We start from the raw sequence: 19,798 nt of genomic DNA, 5'->3' as shown, positions 1-19,798 counted from the left end.
GATTTTCACCTTGGCTTTTATAAGGTACATTATAAGCTATACACCTCCTTAGAATGAGCTTGGCAGTCCTCGTTGTTAGGCAACAATGATTTGCAACTGGACGTAAGGAAAAGGGACTTTAATTGCTAGTAATTAGTAGTTCACAGAGGTTTTTTTTTTTTTCCCCCACACTATAAATTAATCAATCCCCTAAGAAGAATGGGGAAAAGAAAATCAAGGTTTTAGCTTTAGAATCCAAGCATTTCAAGTTTAGTGTCAGACCAATGACTCACTCTAGTTTTATTTTGGGGCTCACAAAGCTTCATGCCACCCTCTCTTTTAAAATTTAATATTATTTTATCAAAGCTCTACATGTACGTTGTTTAAAGAGTCAAATATTTTACAAATCTCATAATGAAGAACAGCTGTCTCCTGCTCCACCCCTTCCTTCTTTGATTTCTAGTCTCCAAAGGCAACCTCTTTCAACTTTAAGCTGTTTCTTCTGCTGTTTACTGCTATATTTCTAAATAACTTGTGTGCAATCTTATTTCTTGATTTTTTTTTTCAGTTTTAGGTTATATTTACTGGCTTCTTACTATGGAAGGTAAGAATTTAGTGCTTTAAAACCACCTCCCACAACCCCTCTTCATCCTCTCATATTGTTGCATGATCATTTTGATTACATCAGTAGTCACCAATTACACTATTGGTACGATAGAAGTATTATTCGCCGCTGTGAAGTATGGCAAGGTATGGTAACATTTTCTATATTTTACAAGCTTGGGTTTTCCTGGAGTTAATAATTGGCTTTCTCTGTCTCACTCTTTCTCTCTTCCCTTCTTTTATCTTTCCTTAGGTTTCTATGTAATTTAGCAAAAATGATTAGTAACTCATTCTGAAACTGTCTGCCAGAAGTGTAAATCTCATCTCAAAAACATATGAAAATATTTGGTAATCTATCTATGTCCTTTTTTGTGGGGAGGTGGAGAGCTGAAAGCACATCATTCTGGGGCCCCTTTCTTCTGTTCTGATCTGGACTGTGTACTTACAAGGCTCAGTGCACAACTGCCGTCCTGTGACTCCCCTTTCCTGCCCTTGGGAAGGTTTTCTTTACCTTGCTTCTGTGATGGCTCCCCTGCTTCCTGGATCTCATGTCTTCTTTCATGGTTTTCTCCCATATTTTAGTTGAGGACATCCTTTGGAAACTTACATGTCTGCTCATAATTTTGTTTTGTTATCACAAATGTTTTTTTGTTTGGTCAGGTTTAGATGTCTAAGATGGAAATCAGGTTTCTGCAGAATATTTGAAAGAACTGCCCCTAATTTTGGAGCTTCTAGTGTTGCTATTGAAAAATCTGATGTCATATTGATTCTTGATTCTTTGAATCTGAACTTTTAAAAAAATCTTTATGGAAATTATTTAATCTTTTCTTTGCTCCTGCTGATCTGAATTTTATTGATGTGCCTTATAATGAGTTTTCTTCCAATCCTTTTGTTAACTACTTTTAATCTGGAAACTCCTGCCTTTGAATTTGAGGAAATTTTCTTGAAAAATTAAAAAAAAAAATAATTTCCTTCCTTCTGTTTTATCTCTTCTATTTTTTTCTAAAAATCTTATTATTCTGATGTTGGATCTTTTGGACTAATCCTAATCTTTTCTCATCTTTTCTCTCCTGTATTTCATATGTTTTTACTTTTATTCTACCTTTAGAAAGATTTACTTAATTTTATCTTCAAATCCTTTTGTTGAAATTTTAATTTCTGCTGTCATTTTAATTTTCAAAAGCACTTTATATTTTGTTCTCTAAATGTTCCTTTTTCACTTCTTTTCTCGTTTCATGGATACACTGTCTTTTCTTATCTTTCTAAGTATAGATCTATGTAGTCTCTGTTTCTTTTAAGACAGTTTCTCTTTATTTGTTTGTTACCATCATCTGCCTTTCATATTAGGAGTCTTCCTCTAGTAGCTGGTGACACTGGGCTGTCCATTTACTTTTACCACTTACCTGATAGTGTTTGAAAATTTGAAAACTTTAATGCAATTTCTCTTCTTCTTGCCTTTTGAATGATTGTTTTCATGTTGTGCAAGTATTTTACATGTATGTGAAATCATGCAAAAACACTACAATCATTGTTTTGCATAGTCAAATTCTTTGTTTTTATATTTACTTCAATCTTACCTTTCCTGGCAGTCTTCATTCCTTTCTGTATTTCTTTGCTTCTAGACTCATCTTCCTTCTGCCTGAAGAATTTCCTTTAGTATTTCTTCTAATTCAGGTATGCTGGTGATACGTTCTCAGGGCTTTTGTTTGTTGGAAAAGTATTTATTTTATCTTGGTTTCTGAAGTGTGTATTCACTAACTATATAATATTGTAGGTTGGCAATGATTGTCTTTCAAGATTTTAAGATGTCATTTCATTGTCTTCTGTCTTCTAATATTTCTGTGGAGAAGGCAGGTCTCAGTTTTATTGTTGCTCCTTAGAAAGTAATACGAATTTTTTCCTTTGGTTACTTTTAAGATTTTTTTTAGCAGTTTTACTATGATGTGCCTAGGGGAGGCTTTCTTTTCACATGTTCTGCTTGGGGGTTATTGTACTTCTTGAATTTGTGGGTTAATGTTTTTCATCAGTTTTAGAAAATCTCAGCCATTTTCCCTGCAAATAGTGCTTCTATTTAATTCTCAAAACAAAAACAAAAACAAAACATGTGTTCTTCCCCAGATCCCCCCCTCCCCAGGTTTACTGAGTACAATTGACATATAACATTGCTTAAGTTTAAGGTGTACAAAGTGATGATTTGATATACAGTATATTGATATACATCTGTCATATTGCAACACGATTACCACATGATTAACACATTCATCACCTCACATAGTTACCTTTTGTTGTTGTTGTTGTTGTTGTGAGAACTATTAGGATTTATTCTGTTAGCAGTGTTCGAACATACAACACAGTATCGTTAACCATAATCATCATGCTATAATTATATTCTCAAACTTATTCATCTTATAACTGGAAGTTTGTACTCTTTAACCACCTTCACGCATTTCTGCCACTCCCCACCACTGGCGACCACCAGTCTATTCTCTGTTTCTATGAATTCAGCTTCTTGGATTCCACATGTAAGTGAGATCATACCCTGTTTGTCTTTCTCTATCTGTATACACCACATTTTCTTTTTTTATTTATCTATTGGCAGACAGGTTGTTTCCATGTCTTGGCTATTGTAAATAATACTGCAATGAACATGGGAGTATAGATATCTCTTCAAGATAGTGATTTCATTTCCTCTGGATATATATCTATCAATAGAAGTAGAATAGCTGGATCACATGGCAGTTCTATTTTTACTTTTTTGAGGCACCTCCATACTGTTTTCCATAGTGGCTGCACCAATTCACATTCCTACCAACAGTGTACAAGGGTACCTTTTCTCTACATCCTACCAGCACTTTTCCACTGTCTTTTTGAGAATAGCCATTCTAGCAGGTGTGAGGTGATATCTCATTGTGGTTTTGATTTGCATTTCCCTGATGATTAGTGATGTTGAGCACCTTTTTGTGTACCTGAGGGCCATTTGTATATCTTCTTTAGAAAAATGGATTTTTATCTCTCACTTGGCCTTCTGAGACTCTGATTACACATATATCACTTGACTGTAACCTACATGTTACAGAGATAGCTGCATGCTGAACAAGGGGGGGTTGTGTGTATGTGTGTGTGTGTATGATTTGGGGCATACTTTGTATAAAGACACGTACAAGTTTATACAGACATTCAATCTACCCTTCTGTATTCTGCCTCACTTGAATCCCCATCTCAAGAGCTACCTACCTAGTGTCTTTAATTCCTGAACTTTTTTGGGGTTCTGAAGTATCAATTAGCTGCTCCTGTACCTTCTCCTCTGCTGACTTAACTCTGGGCTTCCCTCTCTCTGCCAAGTCAGTTACTATTTATCCATCTGTTTCGCAGTCACAGAGTTTTTGGTCCTTGGGTATTTTTAAAAAATCCATCCTTTTATTGTTATTTTGTTGGATTTTAGGAGGGAATAGAAGTAATACATTATTTAACCACAAGTCCCACTGTTAATTTCCTTTCTGAAAAAAAAAATTGGAATTGTATTGTTATACTACTTCTTACACAAATGGTGCTTGACTATCAGCGATGATATTGACCAAACTGTAGCCAAAGTTAGAAATGGAATGGGGTGGGACACTATTTTCCTTTAATCCTCTCTCTCATTTCTTGTATTTTACCAGCTCACACAAACTGCATTTTTGAAGCACTTGATGTTCAATGAGACTCAAGGTATATCCTGACTTTACTTGGGAGTCTGCCTCAAGAAATACAGAGCAATTATATAATGAGGATAAAATGATCTTCATAATAGAATTATTTCTTATTAATGTATTTTATCCTATTGCATAGTCCTTACACAATCATTTTTTAAAATAGACTTCTAGAGAACACTGTAACATGGCTTTCCAAGTATGTGCATGTGTCCTGGAAGTATACAAAAGTTACTGATGTAATGTAAGGGTCAGCATTCAGAAATTAGTACTTCATTTCAATGAAACTATTTGCCCTAAAAGTCTCTATTCACTTGTTCTATCCACAAATAATTATTGAGCTCTTACTTTGCGCAAAGCCCTGACTTAGGTGCTGAGGATATAGCAGTGATTTTTTTTCCTCTTCTTTAAAATTTTTTCTTTAAAAATCAAAGTATAGTTGACGTAAAGTATGTTACAGGTGTACAATATTTTGATTCACAATTTTTAAAGGTTATACTCCATTTATATACTCCATTTGTACTGTGTTGTACAATATATCCTTGTAACTTATTTTATACGTAATAGTTTGTACCTTTTAATCCCCTACCCCTGTATTGCCCCTCCCTGCTTCCCTCTCCCCACTGGTAACCACTAGTTTGTTCTCTATATCTGTGAGTCTAGCAGTGATTTTTTAAAATAGTTTTTTAATTAAGATATAATTGACATATTAGTTTCAGGTGTACAACATAATGATTCGATATTTGTATATATTGTAAACTGATCACTACAGTGAATCTGGTTAACATCCATCACTACACATAGTTACAAAATTTATTTTGATAAGAACTTTTAAGATCTACTCTCTTAACACCTTTAAGTATACAATCCAATATTATTAACTATAGTCACCACGCTGTACATTACATCCCCAGGACTTATTTATTTTATACCTAGAAGCTTGTACCTTTTGACCACCTTCACTCATTTGGCCCATTCCCTCATCTCCTGCCTCTGGAAGCCACAGGTCTGTTCTCTGTATCTATGAGCTGTTTCCCCCCTTCACATATAAGTGAGATCATGTGGTATTTTTCTTTCTCTGTCTCACTTATTTCCTTTAGCATAATGCCCTCAAATTCCATTCATGTTGTTGCAAATGGCAAGATTTCCTTCTTTCTTTTTATCACTGAATAATGTATATCTCACATTTTCTTTATCCATTCATCCATCGATGACAATATGGCAATGAATTTAATTAAAATACCCTCCTCTTTGAAGAGCCTTGCATTCTACTGAAGGATATGACAATAAGCAAACAAATATGTATTATGTTAGTATGATGTATGTGTCATTAAGAAAAATAAAGCGAGGTAGAAAATTAGAGAGCAGGGGGATACTATTTTATATAGGATGGTCAGAGTAAACCTTTTGAGGAGTGACTCTGGGATCTGAACAAGCTGAAGGTGGACCCTGTGTATATCCAGCAAGGAAAATAAAAACAAAAATAAAGTCAGTCATCTAGGTGGTTGACACTGTGCATGATATGGATATTTAGAGTTAGAAAATCTGTCCTCACCGTGTTTTATTTGGTAATCCAGATCCCTGTCCATCTAGAATGATGTTCTTCAAAATGTACATATATATTAGAACAGTTATACTGAGATAATAGATATCATTTCAATTTCGCACATATTTATTGTATCTAAATCCAGTGATGTCTAAAATAGAATTTCTATTTGTAGTAAGCCAAATTCAGGTTCTCCTTACCGTTTCATCTGTATGAAGATATTTGTTAGACTTACTAGGAACTATCTTCAGAGTCACTTTTAGAAACACACCTGCCCTAGGGGTAAAGAATGGGTCAGTTTTCTGCATTTCTGTAAACCTCCAGCAGAAGACACGGAAGTGAAGTCACAAAGAGCCTGTTACACCGTCTTTCCTAGCAGGCTCATGGAAATACCTATTCTCCTGGCCCAGCTGCTGCAGGGGTCATTGTACTAGGGAGAAGTAGCTCCTCCTCCAGTATTTTGGAGAATGATCCTGCTTAGGGAGCTGTGTCTGCAAGATAATTGTCTTCTTTTCTGAAGTAATGATGGAGGCAGGTAAGAGAGACCACCTTCCCAGCGTGTCTCCTGTTGGCTGTGGGCTTTGGCAATATCTGATGTCCCTGGCGAGTGTGTTCAGCTTTCTCATTCTCTTTGAAGCCGAGCTGTTTGCACTCCAAAGAAGTTAGGATCCTCAAGACTGTCTAGGCTGAATGTGGTATGAAACCCAATGTTGTCCTCACTATTCAAAAGCTCTGTCTTTGCGAGCGTATTTGCTAGTAGGTAAACTGTCTAGGAGAACTTGTAATGATAACCTGAAATACTACCAACTCTGTATTTAAAATTGTCCTGCTATAAAAGTGTGTTTGTTTTGGCTGCTGTTAAAATAATTTAATATAGCAAGTTGATACTTTGAAGTGAAACATATTTTGAGCCATCGTTTTATTTTTTGAAGCCAGGCAAATGTTTTGGTAGCTCTATAATTAATTATACTGCAATGCACTCAGTTGATACTCAGTAAATGGGCATGAACAAAATATAAACATATTCAATACATTAACTAAAGTAGTTATTCAAACATCAAAACTTTGAAAAATTTCTTTTAAAAATAATTGAATGATTTATCCATATTTTTACCTCTGTAAGGTTAGAATTTAATTAATAAAGTATGTATTCATAAATTGTGTTATACACATGGCTCAAGTTCTATGTAAAGGAAAGAAATATACTATATGTAATATACTAACCAAAAAGTCAGTCCTGCAACTGCTGATACTCTTTTTCCTGTGGGCTCTACTCTATACTATAGGTCCCCAAGAAATATTAATAAAAAGTGTGCTGTGTATTCTGGGCCATTTTCAGTAATATAATATATTTTATATGTAAAATCCACATGTAAAATAGTAGTAGGCAGAGCATGAGTATAGATTTTTATATCAGTCAGTTATGTGGCTCAAATTTGTCCTGAGGTTTTGTATGTGTTTTTGTAGAGTTAATTGGTCACATAGAGCCTAGACTCTATTTTTACCTAATTACTTGGTGTAGAACCTTATAGAAGTGCTTGGAAATTTACTTGCATGATTATACTCTGGTATGACAAAGTCCCTCCTCTGTCCTAAAGAATATTCTTTGCTCACTTGTGTGTGTATAGGGGATAACCTAGAATTCAGCCTCACAATCTTATGTAGAGAGGTTGTGGGTTTTTTTCCCCTCTATTAGGGATCATTGTGTTGTTGCTGATAACCCATGGAAGCTCTGCCAAGTCTATGTGTGTGCATGCATTTGTATGTGTGTGTGTGTGTGTGTGTGTGCACACGCATGCACGTGTGTTGTCTCCATTGGAAAGTCCAGCAGTATGTTTCAGGGCCATTTGCCATCTTTTTCCTGAGGCGCTCCTATGTGCTTAGTTTTTCCCAGGTCAAACACACACCTGATTATAATGGATATAAGGCACGAATCTCAAAGTTGTAACTTTGTTGTTCCCTTATAAGACCCAAGGGAAGGGTCTGTGGACTCCCTGCTTCAAGGTATAGGTGCTCTCTCTTGATCCCTCCTCTTTCCTTTTTCTCCTTTAGCTTCAAAGCAGGCACTCATGTTCCTTGGTCAGGTGCCCGCAGAACTCTATTGGGAAGCTTCAGTCGTTTCACAAGAGGAAGAAACAACCACCTCAACACATACCTTGATCCTCTCTTGGGTCTTATAACCCCCAGGGCCTCATATTTGTCTGGGTGCTAGTGGAAGCTCTCCGCTACTCATCAGTAGGGGCTGGGCTCAGATACCATGACTGAGAATGAATGTGGTACCCAGTTCCTGTTTTGTCTACCCAATAGTGTGACCTATGGCTGATTCCCTCACTGGTTTCCCTAAGAAGCAAGCACACTACATTAAGGAGAGAATTTATTTTTTCTAATCACACATGGAACCCCCCCAAACTATTTTTCCTGTCACATAACTTTGTGCCCCCTATAAAAGAATCAGCCACTACATTTCTCTGCAGATGAGCAATTTATTTGTCATTTCCCTGGATTATTTCTCATATCCATGGATTATTTCTCCTCCATTAGAATGGACATTTTATAAGGGCAGAGGTGTTAGTTTTGGTCAGTGTTCTATCCCAGTCTGTGAAAGAGTGCCTATCACAAATAAGTGCTCAATACATATTTGTTGAATAAATGAATATTGTAAGGATTACACACTACCTACAAATGACTACTTTTTTGCCATAAAGAAGTGGTATGTGTCTGAAGAGAATGTCAACTTGGATTAATTTCTATTTTATTATAAATTTCACCCCAAATCTGAAAGAAGGGAAGTTTCTAATTTACCCCCTTCCCTCCTTCCTCCCCAACACTGATACTAATCGGGGATGACTAAGGTAAAGAAAACTGAAGGATGGAGGATACACAGAATTTATTTTAGTGATGGGCAGCTGGTGAGTTTGTAGTGCTGGACCAAGGACTCTAGACTTGGACCTACTTCAAACTGATGTGGCTTAAAGGGACTATAACTGCCATTTGGTGAGTGGACATGAGGTTTACCTCTTTTTAACAAATAAATTTAAAAGTATATATATCAGTAATAAACATACATATAACTTTTTTTCAAGTTAAAATTTGCAATACACTCAAGGGTGTTAAGCATCTGATTTTTTAAAACAAGAATGTTCAATAGAGTAGATTAGGAATAAAGCAGATAACAACTCTGGTTTACAGAAACTTGAGCTAGGGCCAGTCATGCTTTGCAGTAAGTGGCTTTCATGCTGGGTATTGAAATTGTGCTGGAGGCAGGCCAAAGGAAATGTGACTATGACACAGATAAAGAATGGAATGAATGCAAGAAACATTCTTTTTTTTTTAAATAAAATTATTTTATTTTTGGCTGCATTGGGTCTTTTTCTACATCTATTGAGATTATCACATGGTTTTATCCTGTAATTTGTTAATAAGGTGAATCACATTGATTGATTTGCATTTATTGGAGAATCCTTGCATCCCTGGGATAAACCCCACTTGATCATGGTGTATGATCCTTCTAATGTGCTGTTGGATTCTATTTACTCGTATTTTGTTGAGGAGTTTTTCATCTATGTTCATCAGAGATTTTGGCCTGTAGTTTTCCTTTTTTGTGCCATCTTTGTATGGTTTTGGTATCAGGATGATGATGGCCTCATAGAATGAATTTGGGAGTGTTCCTCCCTCTGCTATATTTTGTAAGACTTTTAGAAGGATAGGTGTTAGCTCTTCTCTAAATGTTTGATAGAATTCGTCTGTGAAGTCATCTGGTCCTGGGCTTTTGTTTGTTGGAAGATTTTTAATCACAGTTTCAATTTCAGTGCTTGTGATTGCTCTGTTTATATTTTCTATTTCTTCCTGGTTCAGTCTCAGAAGGTTGTGCTTTCCTAAGAATTTGTCCATTTCTTCCAGGTTGTCTATTTTATTGGCATATAGTTGCTTGTAGTAATCTCTCATGATCCTTTGTATTTCTGCAATGTCAATTGTTACTTCTCCTTTTTCATTTCTAATTCTGTTGATTTGAGTCTTCTCCATTTTTTTCTTGATGAGTCTGGCCAATGGTTTATCAATTTTGGTTTTCTTCTCAAAGAACCAGCTTTTAGTTTTATTGATCTTTGCTATTGTTTCCTTTATTTCTTTTTCATGTATTTCTGATCTGATCTTGATGAGTTGTTTCCTTCTGCTAACTTTGGGTTATTTTTCTTCTTCTTTCTCTAATTGCTTTAGGTGTAAGGTTAGGTTGCTTATTTGAGATTTTTCTTATTTCTTGAGGTAGGTTTGTATTGCTATAAGCTTCCCTCTTAGAACTGCTTTGCTGCATCCCATAGGTTTTGGGTCATTGTGTTTTCATTGTCATTTGTTTCTAGGTATTTTTTGATTTCCTCTTTGATTTCTTCAGTGATCTCTTGGTTCTTTAGTAGTGTATTGTTTAGCCTCCATGTGTTTGTATTTTTTACAGTTTTTTTGCTGTAATTGATATCTAGTCTCTTAGCATTGTGGATGGAAAAGATACTTGATATGATTTCAGTTTTCTTAAATTTACCAAGGCTTGGTTTGTGACCGAAGATTTGATCTATCCTGGAGAATGTTCCATGAGCACTTGAGAAGAAAGTGTATTCTGTTGTTTTTGGATGGAATGTCCTATAAATACAAATTAAGTCCATCTTGTCTAATGTGTCATTTAAAGCTTGTGTTTCCTTATTTATTTTCATTCTGGATGATCTGTCCATTGGTGAAAGCAGGGTGTTAAAGTCCCCTACTATTATTGTGTTACTGTTGAATTCCCCTTTTATGGCTGTTAGCATTTGCCTTATGTATTGAGGTGCTCGTATGTATTTATGTTGGGTGCATAAATATTTACCATTGTTATATCTTCTTCTTGGATTGATCCCTTGATCATTATGTAGTGTTGTTCTTTGTCTCTTGTAATAGTCTTTATTTTAAAGTCTATTTTGTCTCATATGAGAATTGCTACTCTACTCTAGCTTTCTTTTATTTCCAATTGCATGGAATATCTTTTTCCATCCCCTCACTTTCAGTCTGTATGGTTCCCTAGGTCTGAAGTGGGTATTTTGTAGACAGCATATAAACAGGTCTTGTTTGTGTATCCATTCAGCGAGCCTTTGTCTTTTGGGTGGAGCATTTAATCCATTTACATTTAAGGTAATTATTGGTATGATGTTCCTATTACCATTTTATGAATTGTTTTGGGTTTGTTATTTTAGGTCTTTTTCTTCTCTTGTGTTTCCTGCCTAGAGAAGTTCCTTTATCATTTGTTGTAAAGCTGGTTTGGTGGTGCTGAATTCTCTTAGCTTTTGCTTGTCTGTAAAGGTTTTAATTTCTCCATCGAATCTGAATGAGATTCTTGCTGGGTAGAGTAATCTTGGTTGTAGGTTTTTCCCTTTCATCACTTTAAATATGTCCTGACACTCCCTTCTGGCTTGCAGAGTTTCTGCTGAAAGATCAGCGTTAACCTTATGGGGATTCCCTTGTATGTTATTTGTTGCTTTTCCCTTGCTGCTTTTAATATTTTTTCTTTGTATTTAATTTTTGATAGTTTGATTAATATGTGTCTTGGCGTGTTTCTCCTTGGATTTATCCTGTATGGGACTCTCTGTGCTTCCTGGACTTGATTGACAATTTCCTTTCCCATATTAGGGAAGTTTTCAACCATAATCTCTTCAAATATTTTCTCAGTCCGTTTCTTTTTCTCTTCTTCTTCTGGGACCCCTATAATTTGAATGTTGGTATGTTTAATGTTGTCCCAGAGGTCTCTGAGACTGTCCTCAATTCTTTTCATTCTTGTTTCTTTATTTTGCTCTGTGATAGTTATTTCCACTATTTTATCTTCCAGGTCACTCATCCGTTCTTTTGCCTCAGTTATTCTGCTATTGATTGCTTCTAGAGAATTTTTAATTTCATTTACTGTGTTGTTCATCATTGTTTGTTTGCTCTTTAGTTCTTCTAGGTCCTTGTTAAATGTTTCTTGTATTTTCTCCATTCTATTTCCAAGATTTTGGATCATGTTTACTATCATTACTCTGAGTTCTTTTTCAGGTAGACTGCCTATTTCCTCTTAATTTGTTTTGTCTGGTGGGTTTTTACTTTGCTCCTTCATCTGCTGTGTGTTTTTCTGTTGTCTCATTTTGTTTAACTTACTGTGTTTGGGGTCTCCTTTTCACAGGCTGCAGGTTCGTAGTTCCCGTGTTTTTGGTGTCTGTCCCCAGTGGGTAAGATTGATTCAGTGGGCTGTGTATGGTTCCTGGTGGAGGGGACTGGTGCCTGTGTTCTGGGGATATAAGGCTGAATCTTGTGTTTCTGGTGGGCAGGACTGTGTCCATTGGTGTGTTTTGGGGTGTCTGTGACCTTATTATAATTTTATGCAACCTCTCTGCTAATGGGTGGGGTTGTGTTCCTGTCTTGCTAGTTGTTTGGCATGGGATGTCCAGCACTGGAGCTTGCTGGTCATTTAGTGGAGCTGGGTCTTAGCATTGAGACAGAGATCTCTGGGAGAACTCTTAATGATTGATATTATGTGGGGCTGGGAGGTCTCTGGTGGACCAATGTCCTGAACTTGGCTCTCCCACCTCAGACGCTCAGGTCTGACACCAGGCAGGAGCACCAAGACCCTGTCAGCCACACAGCTCAGAAGAAAAGAGAGAAAAAAAAGAAAGAAAAAACATAAAATAAAGTTATTAAAATATAAAAAGAAAATTATTAAAATAAAAAAGTAATTAAAAAAAAAAGAGAGCAACCAATCCAACAAACAAATCCACCAATGATAACAAGCGATAAAAACTATACTAAGATAAACATAAACATCAGAAACTAGTCAATCACATACAGCAAACCCCAAGTCTACTGTTGCTCCCAAAGTCCACCGCCTCAATTTTAGGATGATTCGTTGTCTATTCAGGTATTCCACAGATGCAGGGTACGTCTAGTTGATTGTGGAGATTTAATCCGCTGCTCCTGAGGCTGCTGGGAGAGATTTCCCTTTCTCTTCTTTGTTCGCACAGCTCCTGGGGTTCAGCTTTGGATTTGGCCCCGCCTCAGTATGTAGGTCACTGTCTGGCATCTGTTCTTCGCCCAGATAGGATGGAGTTAAAGGCGTGGCTGATTAGGGGGCTCTGGCTCACTCAGGCCATGGGGAGGGAGGGGTACAGAATGCGGAGCGAGCTTGCAGCAGCAGAGGCCTGCGTGATGTTGCAACAGCCTGAGGCGTGCCATGTGTTCTCCCGGGGAAGTTGTCCCTGGATCACAGAACCCTGGTAGTGGCACGCTGCACAGGCTCCCAGGAGGGGAGGTGTAGAGAGCGACTTGTGCTTGCACACAGGATTCTTTGTGGCTGCAGCAGCAGCCTTAGCGTTTCATGCCCATCTCTGATGTCCGCGCTGATAGCCGCGGCCCACACCCATCTCTGAAGCTCGTTTAGGCGGTGCTCTGAATCTCCTCTCCTCACGCACCCCTGAACAATGGTCTCTTGCCTCTTAGGCACATCCAGACTTTTTCCCAGACTCCCTCCCAGTTAGCTGTGGCACACTAGCCCCTTTCAGGCTGTGTTCATGCAGCCAACCCCAGTCCTCTCCCTGGGATCTGACCTCTGAAGCCTGAGCCTCAGCTCCCAGCCCCCACCCGCCCCGGCGGGTGAGCAGGCAAGCCTCTCAGGCTGGTGAGTGCTGGTCGGCACCAATCCTCTGTGCGGGAATCTCTCGGCTTTGCCCCCTGCACCCATGTTGCTGCGCTCTCCTCCGTGGCTCCGAAATTTACCCCCAGCCGACCCCTGTCTCCACCAGTGAAGGGGCTTCCTAGTGTGTGGAAACTTTTCCTCCTTCACAGCTCCCTCCCAGAAGGGCAGGTCCCATCCCTATTCTTTTGTCTCTGTTTTTTCTTTTCCCTACCCAGGTACATGGGGAGTTTCTTGCCTTTTGGGAAGTCTGAGGTCTTCTGCCAGGGTTCAGTAGGTGTTCTGTAGGAGTTGTTCCACATGTAGATGTATTTCTGATGTATTTGGGGGAGGAAGGTGATCTCCACGTCTTACTCCTCTGCCATCTTGAAGGTCCTTCCCATTTCTGTTGACCCACTTTAGATTGCATATTTTTTTTTTGGCCACACCGTGCGGCATGTGGGATCTTAGTTCCTTGACCAGGGATTGAACCCACACCCCCTGCAGTGGAAGGACGGAGTCCTAACCACTGGACCACCAGGGAAGTCCCTATATTTGACCCACTTTATTTTTTTTATTCTTATTTTTTTATTTTTATTTTTAAAATTAATTAATTAATTTTTATTTTTGGCTGCATTGGGTCTTTGTTGCTGCGTGCGGGCTTTTCTGTTGTTGCGGCGAGCAGGGGCTCCTCTTCGTTGCGGTGCGTGGGCTTCTCATTGGGTGGCTTCTCTTGTTGCAGAGCATGGGCTCTAGGCACGTGGGCTTCAGTAGTTGTGGCTCATGGGCTCTAGAGTGCAGGCTCAGTAGTTGTGGCACACGGGCTTAGTTGCTTCACGGCATGTGGGATCTTTCCAGCAGGGATTAAACCCGTGTCCCCTGCATTGGCAGGTGGATTCTTAATCACTGCGCCACCAGGGAAGCCCCTTGACCCACTGTAGATGCCACACATAAAGTAGTGACTACTGTCACTACTAACACCTCCATAGTCTACAGTGGAGTTCCTCACAGGTCTTTAATTATCCTTTGCCAACCCCATGTCCTGCCATTGCATCCAGCCTGCGATGCTCTGAGCTGCAAGGCGCAGGCAACTTCTTTATCCTCCATTCTCACTGCCAGAAATAGGAGTTGAGTTTTTGACATGCTAAATTTGAAATTTCTATTGGACATTAAAGTGGTGATATTAAGTAAGCTATTTTGTCTGGAGTTTAGAGAACATGTCTGAGCTGTTAAATTTGGTTGTTGTCAGCACACACGTGGTGTTTAAAACCACGAGACTAGTTGGGATGATCAAGGGAGTTAATGTCCTGGGGTGAGTTTGGGGAGGGGAGAAAGAGGATGAAGCAGCCAAGGAAATGAAAAAAGAATGATCTAATGAAGAAGGAGGAAAACTTGGAGACTCTGGTATCCCTGAGACAAATGGAGTCAGAGTCCTTTGGACCATGGGAGGTCATTTATGACTGTGGTAAGAGTGGATTTGGTTGAAGGAGGTGGACAAAATTCTCTTTGGATTGGTTTGAATAGAGAATGGGGAAAGAATTGAAGGCCTTGGGGGTAGATCAGAGAGCAAAGAAACAGGGTGGAAGCTGGTGGAAGAAGTGGAATCAACATAATGTGTAGATGTGACTTGGTGCTTCATTTAAAGGGGAATAAAGTGAGAGGAGACATTTTCAGCCAGTTTGTGTCTCCTAGTGTCCTGCAATTTCTGTCTCATCATGATAAAAAAGAAAGAGATCTGGTCCCAATTTGGGTAGGCCTGAAGACAGCACCCAGGCCACAGGGACCTTCTCAGTTCGGCTGTGCAGTTTCTCTCCCCTTTTCCCAGAGCTAGAAGCGCACCTGAAAGATTCAGAGGTCAAGTTTAACAGGAAATCTTTCACATCAGGCTCTGATGAGCATAATCCCCTTCTTTCCTGCCAACTCTACTGTCTCTCTGACTTGCTTGCTACTTTCCACATTTCTCCTTCCAGCTCAAAGAGTAGCACAGAGAGGGTGACTCTCAAAAATCATCACTAACTCCCTGTATGCTCCATCTTCTCTGTTCCCATTCTGTCTTCAGGGGTACCGAAGTGGAATCCAACAGTTTTGAAAGAACCTGAATGCCCTGTCCAGTCATCATTGCAGTATCCCACAAAAATAGTATTCCCTCATTGCAGTATCCTGCTAAAGTAATAATCCGTTGTTGTTCCAGTGCTTAAGGAAAGGAAGAATTATGATTAAGATTAAAAAGATGTAAACTTTGTGGCATAATTACAAATAAACAGTATTCTGTAGTTTATTTTTCACAAGAGGTAAAGTATTGGTTGGAAACTTAAAAAATAAATGAGATTTTTGGTTGTTGTTAGATACCGATAGACTTTTTTTTATCTGTAAAAAAGGCTTTTTTTTTTAGTCTATAGCAGATCACATTTCTTCTGAAAAAAGAAGATGCAAAACAGTAACATATTCACTGTCCTTATCTTGGACAGCGGTTTAAACCATGTAAAAACAGCTTTCTCTCTCTGCAGTCCCCATACATGGCATCATTTTAACCTCACATGAAAATCAGGGAGTCTCGCCTCTGTTTGTTCCTCTTTCAAGGAGCAAACTGTGATGTCAGCATGTCACTAACATACTAGATATGTATCTTTAGAGGTTACCATGGCAAAACTGGAACCAGAGCCTCCCTAATGAGCCCTAGCTATTGCCACCTGACAGACTAAGCATTCTCAGGCATTTCCTGTTAGACTCGGTGTTGGCTTCGGCTGTGAAAGCAGTTGCTTTCATTTATGGGGGTAGATTAGCATTGCGGGGGGTGGAGTGAAGTCTTATCCAGTCATGAAATGTCACTTAATCTGACAGAGAAATTTCTAGGGCTGGAAATGTATCAGGTACAACAACACACTAAGGAAATATGTTAAGTTAAAATATAGATCCTGGCAGCTTTATGATAAATCCCTTCATACCTTTTAGAAGCAGACAAAGCAACTCCTAAGTTAAAAGAACGTTCATTTGTACATCAGTAATTGGTCTAAAAAGAATGAAGATTAAAAAATTAATGGAAGAAGAGAAACAAACAATACTAGGATAAGAGAATGGTTCTCTGAAACTGCCTCTTGTTTTGGTTGGTAAGATGAGTTTTGATAGTGAAGACCATACATGTAATCCTCCTCTGGTAAGAAGTCAAACATTTTCATGTGTCAAACATGGAAGACTCACTACAGTGATAGTTCCCAGTCACAGCAAAGTGCGAAGATGGCAAGCACTCTCCTTCTTTATCATCTCCTTTAACATAGTTTTCAATTATTCACAAAGCTTAGAACCTGAGATGATGCCCTTTTTAGTTCTACCACAGTTGACACGAACATCTTAAGGCAGAATGGAGTAAATGCTATTTAGAGTCAAGACAACAATATGTGAGGTAACAATTTTGATTAATTTACTCTTTCCTCTTAGTTATAGTAACACAGTTAAACCCTTTGGATGTTCAAAAATAAAACAAGCAGCACAGGGGTTCAGGGAGGAGTATTGGGAAGCCGAGGAGGTTTGTGAATGCTCACTGATGGAGATGATGAAATGGATAATGCTGTGAATTATTAAGTGACAAAACAGAAAAACCCAGGAGGTTCTGGTGTTTACTATCTTTTGGGATCAATTTCAGTGTTCTTGGACTGTGAGAAACCTGGGAACAAGAAGACCTCCTAGAGAAGAATGGACAGATGGGCAGTGTGAAATAATAGCAAAATCTGTGTATCTATCTATGTATCTCTATCTGTCTGTCTATCATCTATCTATCTATCTATCTATCTGTCTGTCTATCTATCTATCTATCTATTCATCTATCTGTTTATCTCTGCTCCTAATTCCTGGTGTAGCTCTCCTCTAACCCTTGTAATTTCCAGGGTGATAGGAACACCTTTTGTTCTATTTGGTCTTTGACCCAGTTCCTGACACAGAGCTCCTAAACCCCTTAGAATTTCCTGGGTGACAGGAGCATCCTTTGTTCTAATGAGGTGACTCTGAGTGGCTTGTGTATAACTCCCGGATGGGGGCTGGTCATCAGAAAGAACAAACCATGACTAGAAGCTTGGAACATTCAGTCCCACCGCCGGGAAGGGGAGAGGGACTGGAGACCGAGTTAATGATTGATCTTGTCTATGTGTTGAAGCCTCCATACAGATCCTGAAAGTATGGGGTTTGGTTAGCTTCTGGGTTGTTGAATACATGGAGGTACTGGGAGGATAGCATGCTTCTGGTGAGGGCATGGAAGTTCTGCACCACTTCCCCCATACCCTGCCCTAGGCATCTCTTCCTTCTGAGTGTTCATGTGTATCCTTCATCATATCCTTGTATAATAAACCAGTAAATGTAATTGTTTCCCTGAGTTCTGTGAGACATTCTAGCAAATTATCAAATCCAAGGAGAGCATCATGGGAGCCCCTACTTACAGGCAGTTGGTCAGAAGTACAGATGAGAACCTATGACTGGAGATTGGCATCTGCAGTGGAGGGTAGCAGCTTGTGGGACTGAACCCTTAACCTGTGGGATCTGATGCTGTCTCCAGGTAGATAGTGTCGGAATTGAGTGAAATTGGAGGACACCCAGCTGGTGTTGCAGAGAATTGATTGGTGTGGAAAAAACCCCCACCCATTTGGTGACCAGAAGTGTCAGAAGTGAAGTGTTCTGTGTGAATAGTAAAGGATAAACACACAGGAGTATGTTTTTCCTATATAGGTAGTACCATCTTGGCACAGCAAGGTTCCTACACAGCCAGCCACTCTCCTCTGATTCTGACACATGGTGGTAGGAAGACCAGTAAGCTGACTTTCCTGGGTATTGTAGAGACAACTCATCATTGTCACTGCAAATCTTTGTTTTGAATCCAAAATGTGACAGATTTGAGGGTGATATGCAAGACAGGCTGGACCCCAGTATGCTCCTCTCAACATGAACATAACACCTACCTCTGGCAGTCCTGTTGGATAACATTACTTTTTCTCCACATCTCCTGAATAAGGCCTTCATTCAATAAAAAGATATGGAGTCCTTGTTCTTCTCAGCAAGTGCAAGCTGACATACCTCAGGAGGAGTGGGTGTTCTTAGTTTCCTTACAGAAGTGAGACACAGTTGGACTGATGTCCATCCCCACTTGGACCTGGACTGGATAATTGCATGAACGCTGTGGGTTAAGGAGTCACTTTAAACTCTTGGAACAGGGCAAAGCCATTTATTTGGCTTAGGGCTAAATTGAACCCATGTCTTTTTTTTTTTTATTACACATTTTATTTTATATTTGAGTATAGCAAGTTAACAATGTTGTGCTAGTTTCAGGTACACAGCAAAGTGACTCAGCCATACATATACATGTATCCATTCTCCCCCAAGCTCCCCTCCCATCCAAGCTGCCACATGACATTGAGCAGAGTTCCCTGTGCTATACAGTAGGTCCTTGTTGGTTATCCATTTTAAATATAGCAGTGCATACGTTGAACCCATGTCTTTGGATTTATAAGAATGATAGCCCACCAGCTGAGTGAGACTGGGAAAGGAGAAGAACATTCAAACGTCGTTGACATGCTGAGTTGTGGACCTCAGTGTCTAGCAAGGTTCAGTCCTGGGATCCTAAGGGCTGTGAGCTCTGGGGTGGCTTTGAGTTCTGGAGTGTTTCACTGATATCAGTCATTCAGTGGCATTCAGTGTCTACTGGTGAGTGTTGATGAAGAAATCAGCTTCCCTAATAGGCATGTCATCAGGTAATATAACCTATTAGAGGAAGAAAACTAACAGACCGCTGACACTTTACTGGAGAATTACAGACGCTTTTGGAAGAGCCTTTCAAGTAAAAGTTTGATAACATCAACTGTAACCCTCTTTTAATGCTCTATATCTTCCCCTCTCTGATTATCACAGAATTCTCCCTTCCACATTCCTTGAGTGTTGTAATGTACCTATGTAAGAGGGTCATAGATTGTGGCTATGTATAAGAGAAAACCTATAGTTTTGCTGTGTTAAAGGAACTAGAACCTCAATACATAAGGCAAATGCTAACAGCCGTAAAAGGGGGAAATCAGGGCTTCCCTGGTGGTGCAGTGGTTGAGAATCTGCCTGCCAATGCAGGGGACATGGGTTTGAGCCCTGGTCTGGGAAGATCCCGCATGCCGCGGAGCGGCTGGGCCCGTCAGCCACAATTGCTGAGCCTGCACGTCTGGAGCCTGTGCTGCGCAGTGGGAGGGGCTGCGATGGTGAAAGGCCCACGCACCGCGATGAAGGGTGGCCCCCACTTGCCGCAGCTGGAGAAAGCCCTCGCACAGAAACTAAGACCCAACACAGCCATAAATAAAATAAATT

This window comes from Balaenoptera ricei, chromosome 7 (assembly GCF_028023285.1).
Source record: "Balaenoptera ricei isolate mBalRic1 chromosome 7, mBalRic1.hap2, whole genome shotgun sequence".
Classification (NCBI taxonomy): domain Eukaryota; kingdom Metazoa; phylum Chordata; class Mammalia; order Artiodactyla; family Balaenopteridae; genus Balaenoptera; species Balaenoptera ricei.
The sequence above is the reverse complement of the archived record's forward strand: the minus strand, read 5'-3'. Positions refer to the sequence as shown.